Genomic DNA, 16,509 nt, shown 5'->3' on the forward strand with positions numbered 1-16,509 from the left:
CCTCTGATCAAAGTACTTAAAATAGAAGTGAAAGAGAAAACACGTCTCCATAAGGAAAACAATCAAATAAAGGAGCAGACCCAATGAGCGAGACTGACATCCAGGAGTAAGAGACATAAAATAGGGTAATGTATCTCTGGAATTCAGAAATAATTTTGATTCTTCCAAAGAAAAAATAGGCTCTGAGGCTCCAGAAGAAGGAGAAAAAATATTGGAACAGGAGACAGAGGGGGGGATCTCTAAAAGGCAGAGAGAATATAGTAGCGAGTGATCAGTTATCACACCTTGCCCCTGCAAGAAGACAAAGGGACAAGGTGTGATAACAGGTCACTCACTACTATGAAGAAACAAAATAAACATGACAACAGGACTCTACTTGTGAAGTATGCAATCTGCCAGGAGCAGGACCACAGATGTAACAGAAAACGTTTAAGACTTATCAAGTATCCTGTTTTATGAATGCATATGGGAAGAAATGATACTGGAAATACCAGCATGGATGTTGAAGTCACCGTGGACTCTGAAGGTCTAAGAAGCAAACTGAAATCTCTGTGGGTTCAGATGGTGTTTTTATCCACCCTTACAGTCCATGCAAGAGGATGAGAAAAATAAAGAGAACCTGCAAATGACTGATGTGCAACAAACAGTGCTGACAGAAGAGATTTGGTTTCTTGGACCATGGGCAGAATTTTCTGAATAATGGGCAGCTGAAACAATAATGGTTGCACTTCACAAGATCTTATAAAATGAGGTTTGCCTGGACATGACAAGCCTGATCAGAAAGGCTTTCAGCTGAATCCTGTAAATGCTGGAGGCAAAGCCCTGAAGTAAGGATCTCATATGAGGGTTTCCACATTACAGGAAAAGGCGAAAATGTACTTATAATCAGTCCTAAGAAGTCAATGAAAGAGTCAGTGAAAAAACAGAAAGAACATTGGCTCATGGCCTTTATCGTCTATACAAAAATGCACAGTGTATGGAAAAGAAATAAAATTATCTTGAATTACTAATACAGGAAGGCAAATACAAATTAATAGGCATAATAGAGACCTGGTGACATAACTCCCATGATTGGAATACAGCAACTAAAGAATATAATTTGTTCAAAAGCAATAGAGCAATAGTAATGGAGAAGTTGCTCTATGCTCCAAAATCCAAGTGATGAAGTCAGCAGTATTGTAAAGAGCATCTAGGTTGATTAAATGGAGGGACTAATAAAAGTGATATTAAGAAGATATAAAAAATATTTTCCAAAAGCAAGTTGCAGATCTTTCAAAGAAGCAATAAAATAGAAGTGTTGGAGAAGGTTTAATTACTCCAATGTTATGGGATACAAACTCTACTATGCGTGGTCCTACCAGGAAATTCCAAATTTGCTTTGTTGAGAACTTTCTCCTCCAAAGATCGAAGTAAGCACTGGAAGGTCAGCTGTTCTTAACTTATATTAACCAATAGAAAGGACTGAGGTGAGGAAGTGGAAGTAACAGAAAGAAAAAAAAAGCAGAAGTTAATATTGCTATACCAAACAAAGTGCAGATCTGAATATATATATCTCTCTCTTATGAAATGAAATCTCTTATGAAATGAAATATGAAATATGTATGAAATATATCTCTCTCTCTTATGAAAGAGAAGGAGGGAAGGTGACTAAGAAAGTCTTCAGATAGATTGTTTGGAACCATCCTAAAGCTTAGGATGTGCTGAACTTGGTGAAAAATACTAAGAAAGAAAAGAGTTTATTGAGATATAGTTTTCCTCAAAAAAGAAAAGAATCAGTATATCAGTTGCTCAGTGAAGACAGCAAAATTCTAACACTTAACAAAGAAAAGACCAGGCTACTCAAATCCTATTTTGGTCAGTGTTTCCAACAAAAAAGTGTTACACCAGGAAATTGTGAAAAGCACGATGCAAGGGCAGAATTGAAACATGAGTTTAATAGAAACATTGGTCACACAGAATATTATTTTGAATGAAGTTCCATCTCCAGGTCCAGATGAATTAGAACCTAAGATACTGAAAGAACTTGCTGATGGGCTAACTTAAATTTGTCATATTGTTTTTGAGAAAACCTGGAGAATGGGTAAGGTGCCAGATTATTGGAAGAAGGCAGATGTCCCTATTTTCAAAAAAGTGGAGAAGGAGAATCCATGGAATTACAGATCAAGTCTTGACAAATTTATTTATTTATTTATTATTAAACTTGTATGCCGCCCATCTCCCCCAACGGGTGACTCTGGGTGGCTCACAATAACAAAAAAGGAAAAAACACCAATCCCTCCAACAATGGCTAAAATCCATAAATAATTAAAAATAGAAACATGCATTAAAAATATCCTAAAAACCCCTATAAATTTTAGCCCTAAAACTATCAAGATGCTGGGGGGGGGCAACCCATCACCCCACCAGCCATCTCCACAGATACGAGCCCCCATCCGGCCCCGAGGCCTTCTGGCAGAGCCAGGATTTAACCCCTTTTCTGAAGGCCATGCGGGAGGGGGCACACAAATTAAACTGGTCTTATTTTTATTGGGTTATTTCTTTAGTAGATTGTGGGGATGATGTAGAAGTAATCTGTCTTAATTTTAAGACAAACCATGGGAGTCACTGGGAGTTGGGCAGCGTATAAATTTAATAAAATTACAAGCATTTTTATTGCCTTTTATTACCATGGGTAATAAATCACTGGGGCCTCATGGCAATTTTAGGATATATTATTTATTCACTTATATATTCATTTTGAGCATAAATGGAAGCACACTCCCACGTTAAAACTTTGACAAATAGATTTTTCATGGTGTCATAAAATTTTTTGTAAGAAAAAAATGTGTTAAGTTATGGTTTAATTAACCATAGTTTATTGAATAAACCATGACCAGTTGGGTTCACACAACGCATACATTTATAAAATATTGCATGCATGGATTGGTTCGTATGACAAGCTCACTTAGTACTAAGCTTCCTTATTGGTTAGTGTGATATGTGAAATATAGCCACAGTCTCAGGATAACCCACTCTGATAGTTCTGTTTACAAAAAATGTAGACTTAATAATTACAGGGTTAATTCCTGAGAAGCTATCTAGGCCAGCATGAATCTCATAACAGTCTATTTAGCCCTAAAATAATTTTAGAGGAACCAAGAAATGAACTTGTCTTGGGTGCTACTGCGTGGGTATTTCCATGCAGTTTATTCTTAAATGTCCACTCATTTAATGCTTGTACTTCTCACTGACTTTGCCATGTTAAAAGATATCATGAAGATACATGCAAAAGGCCTGAAATGTGGTGTTACTGCTATAGCAAATTCGTAAAAAGGATGACTGTAAGTCGGTTTTTCCAGAGCAAGATTTAGTTTCTAAATCCCAGGAAGAAATGTTTTCATTTTATTCTGCAACAGTCAGACTCCATCTCATTCTGACCAGTTCCGAGCACCATGCTTTAAAAAGGATCCAGACAAATCGAAATATATTCAGAGATGATCAGTATTGATACCTATAGGGTTAGAAATTAAATCTTTTGAGAAGAATTTGAATTGGAAAAATTTAGCCTTGAGAAGAAAGACTTGAGGGATATGATAGCACTATTGAAATGCCTGAAAAGATATCACACAGAAGGTGAAGACTTGTTTTCTGTCATTCCAGAGTACAAGACTATAAAATAATGAATTTAAATGTCAGATGTCAGAATGAAACTTCCTAACAGAAAAGGCAGTTTGACTGTAGATCCAATAAGCGCGGGCTACTCTTTACTGGGTGAATCCAAACAGAGACTTGGATGAGAAAGACATCTGTCTGAGATGCTTTAATTTGGATTCTTAGCTCATGTCTTTAATTTATTTGGCTTATTAGCTCTTATTCATTTTCTGCACTCCTCATAATGTTGCTTATCCTGAAAGGGAAGAATGTGATACATGTGTGAGTGAGTGTGTGTGAGAGAGAGAGAGTTAGTGTGTATGAGTGTGTGTGTGTGTGTGTGTGTGTGTATGAATGGTATTTTTAGATATTAATTATAGCTTTAGCTTTACCTTATTTTTAAATCAAGCTTTAAGGGTATTTTTGTCATTAATCCTATCCTTAGAATTAACAGCCAGAGGGCACGTCCTTTGTAATTCACTCTGCAGGAAGTCACAGTCATATTTTCTTAAAGATGGCAGGACGCTGTGTTTTCACAGAGTGCAGTTCTATCCTACCACTGCTGCTATTGGTGGCTCATTTTTAGCTGCTCACTGCAGAACAAAGTCAGAGGAAATGGCTTCATTCCCCAGCTGCGCTCCTCCCCTGACCCAACTGGGCACGTCAAGGACAGGCTATGGGCTTTTTCCCTTTTGCTAACGGAGAGCTGTTTTGGCTAAAAAGCCTGCCCTGGAAGGGAAGAACGTAAACAAAGTCCATCTCATGAGAAAGTGCCTGTGCAGTAAATAATGAAAGGCAGCAAAGCCCAAAATTCTCAAAACTGGAAATAATTTAGCAGGACTTTTACATTTTGTCAGAGTGAGACTCCTCAGCACCACAGAGAAATAAGAGAGCCTCCTTATTTCAGCAGATTGTAAATTACCCATATTTTAGTCCCAGTGAAATCTGTGCAACCTGAATTACAGTATCTGGGACCAGCATCAATTCTATTGATTTCAGTGGCTTGTTCAGTAGTAAGGTCTGGGTTTTTTATTTTTTTATTTATTTATACTACTTTGGTGTTATTCTGGGTCGTTTTATATACAAGCATTGCTTTATGGAAGACGATTGTGTTGGTCTTCTGCCGTGCATTGAGCTCCCTTGAGAAGAGGAATTAAAAAATAAAACTAAATAAATAAAATCAGCAAAGAGACTTATTTTCAGATAGATAGATAGATAGATAGATAGATAGATAGATAGATAGATAGATAGATAGATAGAATAAGACCACAAACTGTAATCCTATAAATGCTTACCTGAAAATATTCCCCTTTGCTGCTAGTGAGATATACCTTTGATTAGACATGATAGACTGCACTGTTAATCTGGTTCTAGACCAACATGGGCACATGGTTTACTGATATGATAAAGACATCCAAGTATTTTTAAAAATGTGCATCTCTAAACATGCGGTCAATAAAGATAAAAGAACCATAACCATCTGGACTGGGGGGCTAGTTCACCTTCTGATAAATAGGTGATTATTATAACTGAACGTGCCCAGAAGAGCAATTGTTTTATAAGTAGGCCAGTCTTCCATGGCAATCATTTTGTCAGTACATTCACAATATGCTGTCAAAATTCCAGATTGCCTATCCCTTGTATACAGCATTCACATGATATAGTATTCAAGACAGGTGCTCCACACAGACATTTTACTCACCATAATTTAAAAATATGCTATAATGATGAGGGAATCACTGCTACTTTCCACTAATATGCACCAAAAGGACACTCACAGCACAATGTATGGAGAAGACTAATGACCGCATTAGCCAGAAAGACATCTTCCTGGAGCATCTTCAAAAGTGATGAATGCTCCAAAAGAGGCTGAGAGACTAAAAAGAATAAATAAATATAAAAATGTATATCTGGGGGTAAAACACTTTAGAACTGGGTATTTTAAGATTTTTTAAAAATACAGACATGCATCTCTGGAAGGAATGCATTATAAAACATATATACATTTTGAAGGACATATTTGGAGATACAACATGTATTTGCAAATTATACACCTATTTAAAGCAAAATCAGATAGAATAAATTTCTAAGTGAACACATCCCACAGAGTGGCATGAACTGGAAACAGATAGAGATGTTCTTCTCCACAGTTCCTCCAAGAGCTTTAAAAAATTCCATCAGGTTAAAGAGTTAATTCAAGAAGGAATTATCAAAAGAAATTACATCTTCACTTTGAACCTGAAGAACCAAACTCCCTAGAATAGCTCCGAAGGAACTGTGAGGGCTACAGAGGGACACAAAGTGTTTTAATCTACAAAAACAAGAAATTAGGGCTCAGCCTTGAATTTTTTTCACCAATTTGTGGAGAATGAGAAATTTGTGTAATTTGGACACAAGCTGCAACATGTGAGGCAGCAAACAGCTACATCATGTCCTAGCTACCGAAAATGAGAAGCTGACTATCTGGAGTTATCTAATGATAAAAAGTAGGTATAATTAGGTGAGGCTGTCCCTGGAGGACAGAGGTTTCTTTCCTCTTCCTTCCTTCTGTTTATATAGGCAACACCAACTTCCAGATTCCTCTGTGTTTTATCCTGGAGGCAACAAGTGGAAGGGGTTGGTCACATTATTTCAATGTTAGGCTACTTAAGCCTGTTAGGATATTCCACTTAGTATAATTCCACACAAGTCACCTTGTGTGAGATGGGCAGCTATATAAATATGATAAATAAATAAAATAAAAATAATATTTCTCTGTTACACAATTTACCTATTCACACCAGTTCATCATTACACTATTTCCCTATTACACTGTTTCAAACTACAGCAAGTAGCTTTCTTCACATTTCACACAGTGCTGTTCAGCTCTTTAGACACGACAACAGCACAGAAGGCTAACAGAGCACTGCACAGGAGGGAGCACACCCACTTTAGCCTGAAATGGCCAATAAATGCTATTCTGATCCGACCTCAGCTTCTCACATAGCCTAATCTGAGAGAACAGAAGGCCAAGCATGATAGGCAGATCTCACTGTAGCCCTGACCGTTTTTCTGCCTCAGGAAACGCATGATGCAAGATTTTGTGGTGAATGGAAAGATGAGGCAAAATAGAGATAGGGTTGGTAAAATGAAGGAGTCTCAACTGAGGAACAGGGCTAGCAAAGTACTTGAATTCTCGAGCTCTCCTGCGTACCAGCATGTTAAAAACTATGGATATTTTCCAGCTACTTCATAATTTTTAATGATGGTAGGAAGGAAGATCAAAAGGCTTTTTTCCCCATCCTTGATCCCTTTGATTTCTCTTTGCCTGCTCATCTGTCACTCTTCTATTCATCTCTCATCTGGGTGTTTGGCCTTTTTAGTTAATTAATAATTTCTCTCATTTTCATGTGTTGCAAAAATGGTTTAATGCTAGGCTATGACAACCATGGACTTGTACTTTCCCACAAATAATACATTGCCTTTCAAAACACTGAGAATCTCCAGAAGCATTAAAAATACACAGTCAGCCACTGAAGAAATATGGAAGCCTGAAAGCAGTGGTTATTAATTTTTGTTTTATTTTTAATCCATGGCTCAGAGCCGTTCAGTTTTAGCGCAGTATTTTTCAGAGGTATTTCCACCCTCATTTTTCATGACTGCATCCTGAGAAGGCTAAATTTAAATATAAACTCAATCCTCAAGATGCCTTTTATATTTTCCATGGTATCATTGTTTTAATTCTGTACCATTAAATGCATGGCCCAAAATTAGCAAATTATCTTGCTGCCCAGCTAAGAAAAACGTGACTGTACAATAGGAAGGCTCTGTAGCTTCTACAGAGTTATTTGTATCTGACCTCATTACTTGATTTAGCTATAGCTCTGTGATTGTGTATGTAAGAACAAGAGAACAACAGTTTGGCAAGATCTGAACTTCAAGAAAATGTCAAGCCCATTAAAGCAGACTATAAAGGGCACCCAAATGCTTCAATCTATCATTATAATTTTCATGGCTACTCAAGTTTTCCTGTCTTTGTACTGTGAAAACTTATATTCATCTTAGGCCTAGTTAGTTTGGTTTTCCATGTTTCCTCCTAATGGAGTGTGTAAAAGGTTCATAGATCCTATCATACTGCTTGCCTTTCACTTTTTAGTATCCATTTGTTCACTGATTTAGTCATAGACTTTTATCCCACTTTTTGTGATTCTCAGGTGGTAATAACAATGAAGTCAACATCAGAATATGGCAGGATCAGACTGATATGTTTGGCCAAGGGAAGAACCAATGGAGCATCACTAGCTCCAATCCAGTAGCAAAAAAATAAAACAGACTTCATCATTTGATGGTGCACCATTTATCTCTCAGATACAAGGCTTCTGTTAATAACTGAAGGCTAACAATATAGGGTTTTGATGGGAAAGTAAAAATGGAGACCGCTTACTTTAATGTAATATTTGCAAATATACACAGGCCCTCTTGGAAGCAAAAAAGCAGCCAGCACCTAGACAACCGTTTGTACTGCCTCTGCTCTTAAGAGGATGACTGACTTTCTTTATCTTCATCTTCATTTTTTTTTCCTGCCTCAATCTCTGCTCCCATCCTCAGATTTTTCCAAGCACTGAAGGGCCTCTTTATCTAAAACTTTGAGAAAGAGTTTCCCACCTGATGAATGAACAACCAACCCATCAACCTAACCAACGAGCCATATATCCATTTAAGAAGGGAGATAGTGAGCCTCTGCAATAATATTAATTTATGAAATGCTGGCACATCCTCACTTCTTGCAAGACTGCTCAAATCTTTAATTCAATGTCATTGTAATTAAAACCCTTTGTTTAATCCATGCAATCTAGCAGCAAACAGCAGTGAGTGAATCAGTGGAGAATAACCTTTGATACCTCTTTGCAGAATTGTGATTATGCTGGTAGTAATAAATTGGATATCATATTGTGAACAAAGTCATCAGCTTTCACACATCAGTACATCATTGCTGGTGGCTAGGAAGAAGATGCAAAAAAGATATTATCCCATTTCTGCTCATAAGGCTCCAGAGCCACCTAGGAGCTGCTACCTGAAAATAGATTTGATGAACTGATCAAGCATGGCAATTCCCCTGGCTTGGATCCTAAATTGTTCCTCCATCCACATATGCATTGTGAGTTCTGGCAATCCTTCTTCCTTAGCAGTTCACACACAAACACACAGACACACCCCATGTCCATCAAAGTTCTCAGAGGTTCCCCAATCTTTAATGACTACAGAGGAAAGGAGTGCAGGAAAACCTTCTTCTGTTGGTATGAACTCTGGTTTATGTGCTTTGGAACAGTTCCCTAGTCATGAATCCCTAATCGCCCAGTCAACATTTATTTTCAAGCATCAAAAAGAATTTCAATCAACTGAGCAAATGTACATCAAGTTTGGTATTTGCCTATTGTGACTGCAGTAAGATTTATTAATGCCCAGCATGTGTTCACATTCTCATCCAAAACTGAGAGAAAATCAAGTTACATATGTCTCACCATGAAAAACAAAAGTGCGTATTTGGCAAATGTCTTCTGAAATCTGTTCCTTGCCAGAGTTTGTCTGTTTTGCTTCTGTCATTTGTTTTCTGTTTTGTTTGTTAGTCCTTTAACTGTTCCCCAATTTTCCCATCTGTTAACTTCACATTATCATATGATTTCCCATTTACTTTGCCAAAAAAGAAAAAAAATGTATACCATCAGGGATGTTTGCTCCCATTTCTTGGTAATTTATGACATCATTATTAAAGCAACATTTGCTACAGTAAGAAACAAGGTCTCGTGCTAATAAGTTGCTTCTGCTACATTTATTGCTGAGTGCATAGAGTAATAATTTTATATGGGAGGAACAAATGAATGGTCTTTATTAACAATGACCATTAAGTGAGCAGCCAGAATGAATCTAGAGATTCTCACCCTAACTACATACTTTGCTACAAAACTTTCCTCCTGCTAAACAACTTTGCTGAACTATACAACAGAACACCTCTTATCCTGCATTTCAAAAAATAACATTAGAATCCACAACGGTATATATATACTTGGGCTTTCATCTGACCATCAACACCTCCTCTGGTGCCTTTCTGTATTCTTAAAAAATAAACATCATTTATGATTGCAGCCCAGGGCTTTCTTTGCCATTCTTTCCACCTGCCTGGAAAACATCCAAAGATCCTTGGCAGTTTGTCCTCTGATAAATTGGTATTCTGAGACTGCCTTGAGTCATTTTGTCCCTTTCATTATGACAACCATTTTGTGAAAGTGCCCATTTCATACTCTCAAGATTCCAAATATGCCCCCTTAGTGCAAAAAAGCTAAAGTATCATATAAAATATTGCTTCTCAAGCTTGACATTGGCATGGCAAGGGGCATCACTACACAGCTGCCAAAGGCCCATCACTGTGGAGGCCACTCTGATGAACCCAATTTTCCAGTATCCCAGTGAGTACCAAGCAGCTACCATTGGAATTATCCACAGTTCCCCAGAATGATGTTTCATTATCCGAGTCCACTGTGATCAGTTAACTGGAAGCTGCTTGGCACCCATATCTCCTCCTTTTGTTTATTTCTACCAGGGATAATAAAGGGTGGGTCAATTAAAGAGCCCATAGTGATCAGTTAATTGTAAGGTGCTTGACCCAGTCCCTTTTCTTCTTGTTTCTACAAAGGATGAAGTGTTGATGGATAAGTCTTCTTGGTAGGACAGTGGGCAATGGAGCACAACTGGGGTGGAATTGGAGGAAAGTGAAAGAAGACCCACCCACCTTTTATCCCTGGTAGAAGTAAATTAAAGGAGAGATTAAAAACACAGAAAGTACCAACTAATTAACATTTTTGCTTTGAGAAGCAGTGAGAAATAAAAGGTTCCTCTTTCAGTGAAAATACTGTTATTTTTCCTAGGAACTTCATGTTTATTACAATAATATCAATTATCGGTATTTTAGTTCTTAGGAACCTAAATGGTATTTTCCATGCATCTACAGTCCTGGGGGAGAATTTGAAGGTTTCCCCCAAAAGAAAAGGAAAATCTAGAGGGAATCTAAAATAACAATGAGGGGTAGAATGGTTTGTCTGGAACCTTGAGTTCACATTCCTATATTTTATTGCTGAGCCCTACTTATAAATACTATGAATTCAGTTATCTGTGTGCTGGTACTTATGTAGACAAATGGCATTTGTGCAAGAAGAAAATACCAGCACTCTTGGGGAGACCACATTTTTTGCTAGCAAATAAACAAAAACTTTAGAAAGAAAATATGGCTGAAAAAGCAATATTGGGGAGAGCTCAGGGACAAACAGAAGATTCATATTACAACATTTTGATGAAGATCCCATGTTATTAAACTGCTCTCACTGTGGATGGATGGATGGATGGATGGATGGATGGATGGATGGATGGAGAGAGAGAGAGAGAGAGAGAGAGAGAGATAGATAGATAGATAGATAGATAGATAGATAGATAGATAGATAGACAGATAGATAGATAGATAGATAGATGATAGGTAGGTAGGTAGGTAGGTAGGTAGGTAGGTAGGTAGATAGATAGATAGATAGATAGATAGATAGATAGATAGATAGATAGATGAATCTTGTCTGTGTTAAGGCAATAGTATATTCTTTTATTTTAACATTTAGCATTTCAGTAGACCAGACAATTTCAAATACCAGCAAAATAACAATCTGTGCCTTCACTGTTTCTTATTGTAGAAGTTAAGGGTTAGATCATGCCAGCCTAATGAATAAATGATAATAAAGTAATGGGTTGCCATGAATGTAATGAGATCAGTGTGACAATCACCCACAGGGAAGTTAAGAGCTTCACATTAATGGTACCCGGAGAGTCATTAAGGCAGTTGAGTGGATTGATTACCTTTTGTTATTCGCTGATGGCTCTGGAACTCTTTTGTGTTGCAAAGATGGAGGAGGAGAAGACTACAAGGCCAAACAGGTGGCTGGGAATGAATAATCTTTGACTACAGAAAAAGGAAAAGAGCCTAAAAGCTGGAGAAAAGCTGTTGCATGTTAAACTGTGCATTTGGTTAGGAGCCACATATGGTTGTACACTGGAAGGAAAAAAAGAAGGCAATCAATTCATATATTCTGGCTTTTGTATAATCCCTCCCTAAATCCCAAATAGCAGCATACACGGTTCACACGTATTAGAGTAGCTGTACTGAAGACAAAGTAAGCTGTTTAATAGCATTTCCAGCCCAGTACCTCTATGTGTGCTGGACTACAATTCCCATTCTCTTTATCACCATAGACATGCTGTCTAGGGATGGATGAAATCATATTCCAATGCTTTTGGAGGGTGCAGTCTCATTTACATCATTTCTTTTTAAACCAGTGGGCCTATAGTGTTCACACCCAGAGAGAGACCTACAACTCACAACATTTATCCTCTATAATACATAACCAAAATAAGAAGTCAAATTAAGCCTCCCCCAACCAAAAATAATGTGGAGAGATTTGAATCACAGAAATATATGTGGAAATAAGTCCCATTAGCAAAATAAAATTTGCCCATTGTAAGTAGAATAATTTAGTATCTCTGTAAGAAAAACATGAACTTGAGCAAAGATTTTTCTCTAGTTGCAACAAACAGTGCACATTAATTGTGCTAAAATGAACTAAAATTAAATATTTTACCAGAAGGAAGAAAGGCAGGCAGGCAGGAAGGTCGTTCTAATTAGAGTTTCTGCCATAATTTGTTACTGTGCCAGCTGCAGATGTTTGAAGGTCTTCAATGGACCCTCTTCTGAGCAAGCCACTTCTTATTCACTGCTGCTCCTGCCCTCTTTGGTGACAACCAACACCATTAGTGCTCTAGTCTAGAGGAAGAGCATAAAGCACTACTCCTTCTTCTCAGTGTGTGACATTAACTAGCCCTGATTTGTGAGCATCTCTGCTTCATAAAAGAACTCAGCAAATGAAATGGAAAACATATGCCAACATACATCCAGATGTGTTAGCCCAAGATTCATGAAACATGCTTTCCACATGTTTGAAGACACTGAAACATCACAATGTTTCTTTCAAGGACATGGGCAAATTCTATGGCTTCCTTCCTTCCTTCCTTCCTTCCTTCCTTCCTTCCTTCCTTCCTTCCTTCCTTCCTTCCTTCCTTCCTTCCTTCCTTCCTTCCTTCCTCCCTCCCTCCCTCCCTCTCCCTCTCCCTCTCCCTCTCCCTCTCTCTCTCTCTCTCTTTTTTGACTCGGGCTTCTATGCTGCTTTAAGACCCTGAGCAGCTAACAGTCCTTCATACAGTAACAAGATTAAAACATTACTACCACCAGAAAAACAAAAACAACCAATGTAAGTAAAACGTTTGTGAAGGCATTTTTCTGGAAAAGCATAGTATTTGGGGAAATTTAAATGCACATTTATAAACTGTCCAGACTGTGATTCTCAGAGAATCTGTTTCTTAGCCACTTGCAAAATCCTCAGCACTCACTAATAGGGAATAACGTCTCTTCCAGAGGAGAGGTCCAGTCATGACCATGGGCTAAAGTGATCCCCCACTGACCATATGATGTAATCATTGGGTCCTTACTATTGTGATAATTTCCAGAGTGTTTTTCTGCCAATGGCATTCTATCCACTGAAAAGGAAATTTTATTTCAAACTGTGACTGTTTCACTGCAGAAGCAGCAATAATTTGCTTCCATGCATTTCAAAGATTCTCTTCTCATTGGAGGGGGTGGTGGGCTCATCTAATCTCCAAGCTCTTGGAATCGCACTAAAGCATTGTGATGTCATAGTTTCCTAAAAGAATCTCAGTACGATGCCAGCAGAAGTTTGGAATGTTATGGAGATAACAACATGCTGGAAATTTATTCCTTTGTGTGTGTTTGTTTGTTTGTTTAAGAGTGGTGGAGACATGTGCTTAGGCATGAAACTGAGAGGGCAGGAAAAGGCAATCATTCCTGGTTGACAAGTATGTACAGCTTGGTTTATAGTTCTACATGCTTAACACTTAGTGCTGATTGCCTATTGATTCTCAGTGAGCTCCACAGCCTTACAAACATATAAACATGCCCGTACTTCTGCTTTACTGATGTCTGTATATAGTTAAAAGAGCCTCAATCAATTTTAAAGTGGAATCAGAAAAGTCAGGAGACACGAAGCCTGTTGTCTGAAAGCGCCCTGTGTCACAAGGAGCTTAAAGAGGTTTACTTCTGAGTTGGCATTCTTAGGACTGGGCTGTAACTTTCTTGTGGAAATCCATGGAACCTGAATGGGAAACCAGCACTCTGAATTTTGTCCAACACATTTAGTTTTATTATAGCACTTTTCTGTCTCCCAACCCCACCTCCATTTGAAGTGTTTAAAAGCAATATGATCCAGCGAAATATAGAACCGAAGGGGGCAAAAAAGATTTTCAGTTTATAATTACAGCATCCTTCTAAAATGCCTTTCCCCACCACAAGAAAAACAAAAACCATTGAAGCAGGCAGGCAGGGGGAGCCTCAAGTTTCAGCTCTCTCACGCCTTGCTCAAGTTGTCTGTCCTGAACTCCTATTGTTGCACTGAAAAAAAAAGTCATTGTTCTCAGTGATTTCAAAAAGTCATCAAATATGCTCCAAGCAACATCTGTGTTTTCTGATTGTATTGGAGTGTTTGGTCTTTGCTACACAGAAAGACAGAAAATGCCAAGCCCCTTTCCATCAGCATTCATGAGATCTCTCACCCTTTGTGTATATAACTCTCTGAAAGAAAAACACTTTCCTGATAGATAGATAGATAGATAGATAGATAGATAGATAGATAGATAGATAGATAGATAGATAGATAGATGGATAGAGAAATATAAAAACAGATTGTGAGACAGATGATTGTATTGTTTAATCAAATTTCCATCTGAAAACTCTTTCCCTCTCTGTAGATTTGGCTCAGTCCCTGTGACACGGGCACAGGAAGCCACGTGGACCCATAAAATAGAAATCCCTCCATATTATTATCTCTCTTAAGCTTAGCAATTGGCAAATGGAAAAGAAAACCAGGAACAAAAGTACTGGACATAAATTAAGCCCCTGCTTGTTAAAAGTTCAAACTGAATTTTCTTTATTTTTGTACAGCTGTCAGATAAGCAGAGGGGAACCGTCAATGCATGTTTAATGTGGGTTTAAAAAAAAAAACCTCACAATGTTCAGTAATACAACCTCCTTTGGAGATATTAGTTCAGGCCAGTGAACCCAGAGCAAGCCAAATGTGGAGATGTGGAACTGGGCCAGTGACCCCCACCAGTGCCTGTCATATCTGCTGAAAGCAAACTTGTCAAATATAGCTGGGGCAGAAGAAAAACAAGTGTATCCTTAAAGTAGAGGGTTGCAAAGATGGCACAGAATGTATTCTTTTTCATCTGCAAGTTCAGTGATGGTCCTTATTCTCCCAAGAACCGACAACGTAAGACAGCATGTAGCAGATAGAATATGACTAACACATTCCAGGTTTGCTGCAAAGATGACCTATTATACTTACTAGCATACATAGTATTGCAAACATTATACTATTTTATACTATTTATACTAGTTGTAAAATGTGCCATAGTTCTTCAAGTGGTATTATGCACAGCAGATCTTAATGGCATAGAATTATCAGAACTTTTCATACGTGTAACACGTCATGCAAAAACTGGCATTTCACTAGTCCATATATCCATCACTTGGTTCTTCTGCATTTGATCCTTGCCATAAAAATCAAACTCATGGAGTGGAAGTGGAAGTAAAAGTTCTACAGTAGTGTAAAAACTGTGATGATTAATTTGAACATACCAGTCCTTTTTATTATGCAGACATGAAATGATCAAGTATGTATTCACGATCCAATACATTCCACTACAGCCATGTGAAAAGTTGTTTGCATGGCCAAGGATCCTTGTGGTTGAAATGGATTTTAACCCCACAATCCATAATTTATTGGGGGGTAGGGGAAAATGGTTCCATTCATTACAATTCACTTAAAGCACATGGGGGTCCACTCATAATCTGCATTTACACAACTGTGCTAGCCAAACCCTGTCATTACATATATAAAGTATGTCTTACTATGTTCCTTATATAATGTAATAACTATTGCACTAGAAATAAGGGATTAAATAATGATTTATTCCTAATCCTAACATATTTTAATTATTAAAACAATAAGACTTGAGTTATTGTTATTTGGTAGATTTATATCTCACTTTTCATTCTGCAACTCAAGGTAGTAGATAACAACTCTCACCTCCAATTTTTCCCCACCACAAATGTTATGTGAGGTAGGTTGGACTGAGGAAGAGTGAGCAGTCATGACCAACCAGTTTCCATAGGTTATAGTACATAATCAGAATTTACTCCAGATGCTTGAACTTTATTCCATACGTTTTGTGACCGTAATTTGGTACATGTCCTTGTTGCTCTCTGTGCCCTCATCTGTGTCATGGGGAAACTTGAAAATGGGCACGTGAAAGGGAGGGTAAGCCATGGAGGCAGACGAAGCTGCTGAGAATGCTCCATACCAGGGGCCTGTCCAGGTTGGGAAATTATAATATGCTTATCTCACCAGAACGTAGATTAAGATGTGTTCTCTTGTCCCAGAAATGCTATCTGGTGTTTTTTAAAAGTTTATGACTTATAATGAATCACTTGAACTATTTACTCTATTTACCTTAAGCAGCTCAAGATGAATATGATTCTCAAAGCTTTTTGTGGCCAGGTTTTATTAAAGCTGAAAAGTTAGAATTAATGTACACAGATATAAAAAAAAATATTATTATTTCAGATGTAAACAGGTTACTAAAGAATTTAGTAGGAAAACAAGGATAATGCAATTGTGTTCTGTTTCCCCCAATTTCTAATAATCATCTGACTTTCATATGTCACTGTTTCCATCAACC

At 37.7% G+C, this 16,509-nt stretch overlaps 1 long non-coding RNA gene across 1 annotated transcript in view; it reads right to left on the bottom strand.

Annotated features, from left to right (window-relative positions):
• LOC112541157 (uncharacterized) overlaps positions 1–11,986 on the bottom strand; it is a 45,910-nt gene extending 33,924 nt beyond the window's left edge. Inside the window, exon 1 of the long non-coding RNA XR_015797035.1 lies at positions 11,503–11,986. This is a non-coding gene — a long non-coding RNA (uncharacterized LOC112541157). The remainder of the gene's footprint in view (positions 1–11,502) is intronic.
• Positions 11,987–16,509: the final 4,523 nt, after the last annotated feature.

This window comes from Python bivittatus, unplaced genomic scaffold (genome assembly GCF_059951505.1).
Source record: "Python bivittatus isolate LINGU-HERP-01145 unplaced genomic scaffold, Pbiv_v1 ctg000480_np1212, whole genome shotgun sequence".
Lineage (NCBI taxonomy): Eukaryota > Metazoa > Chordata > Lepidosauria > Squamata > Pythonidae > Python > Python bivittatus.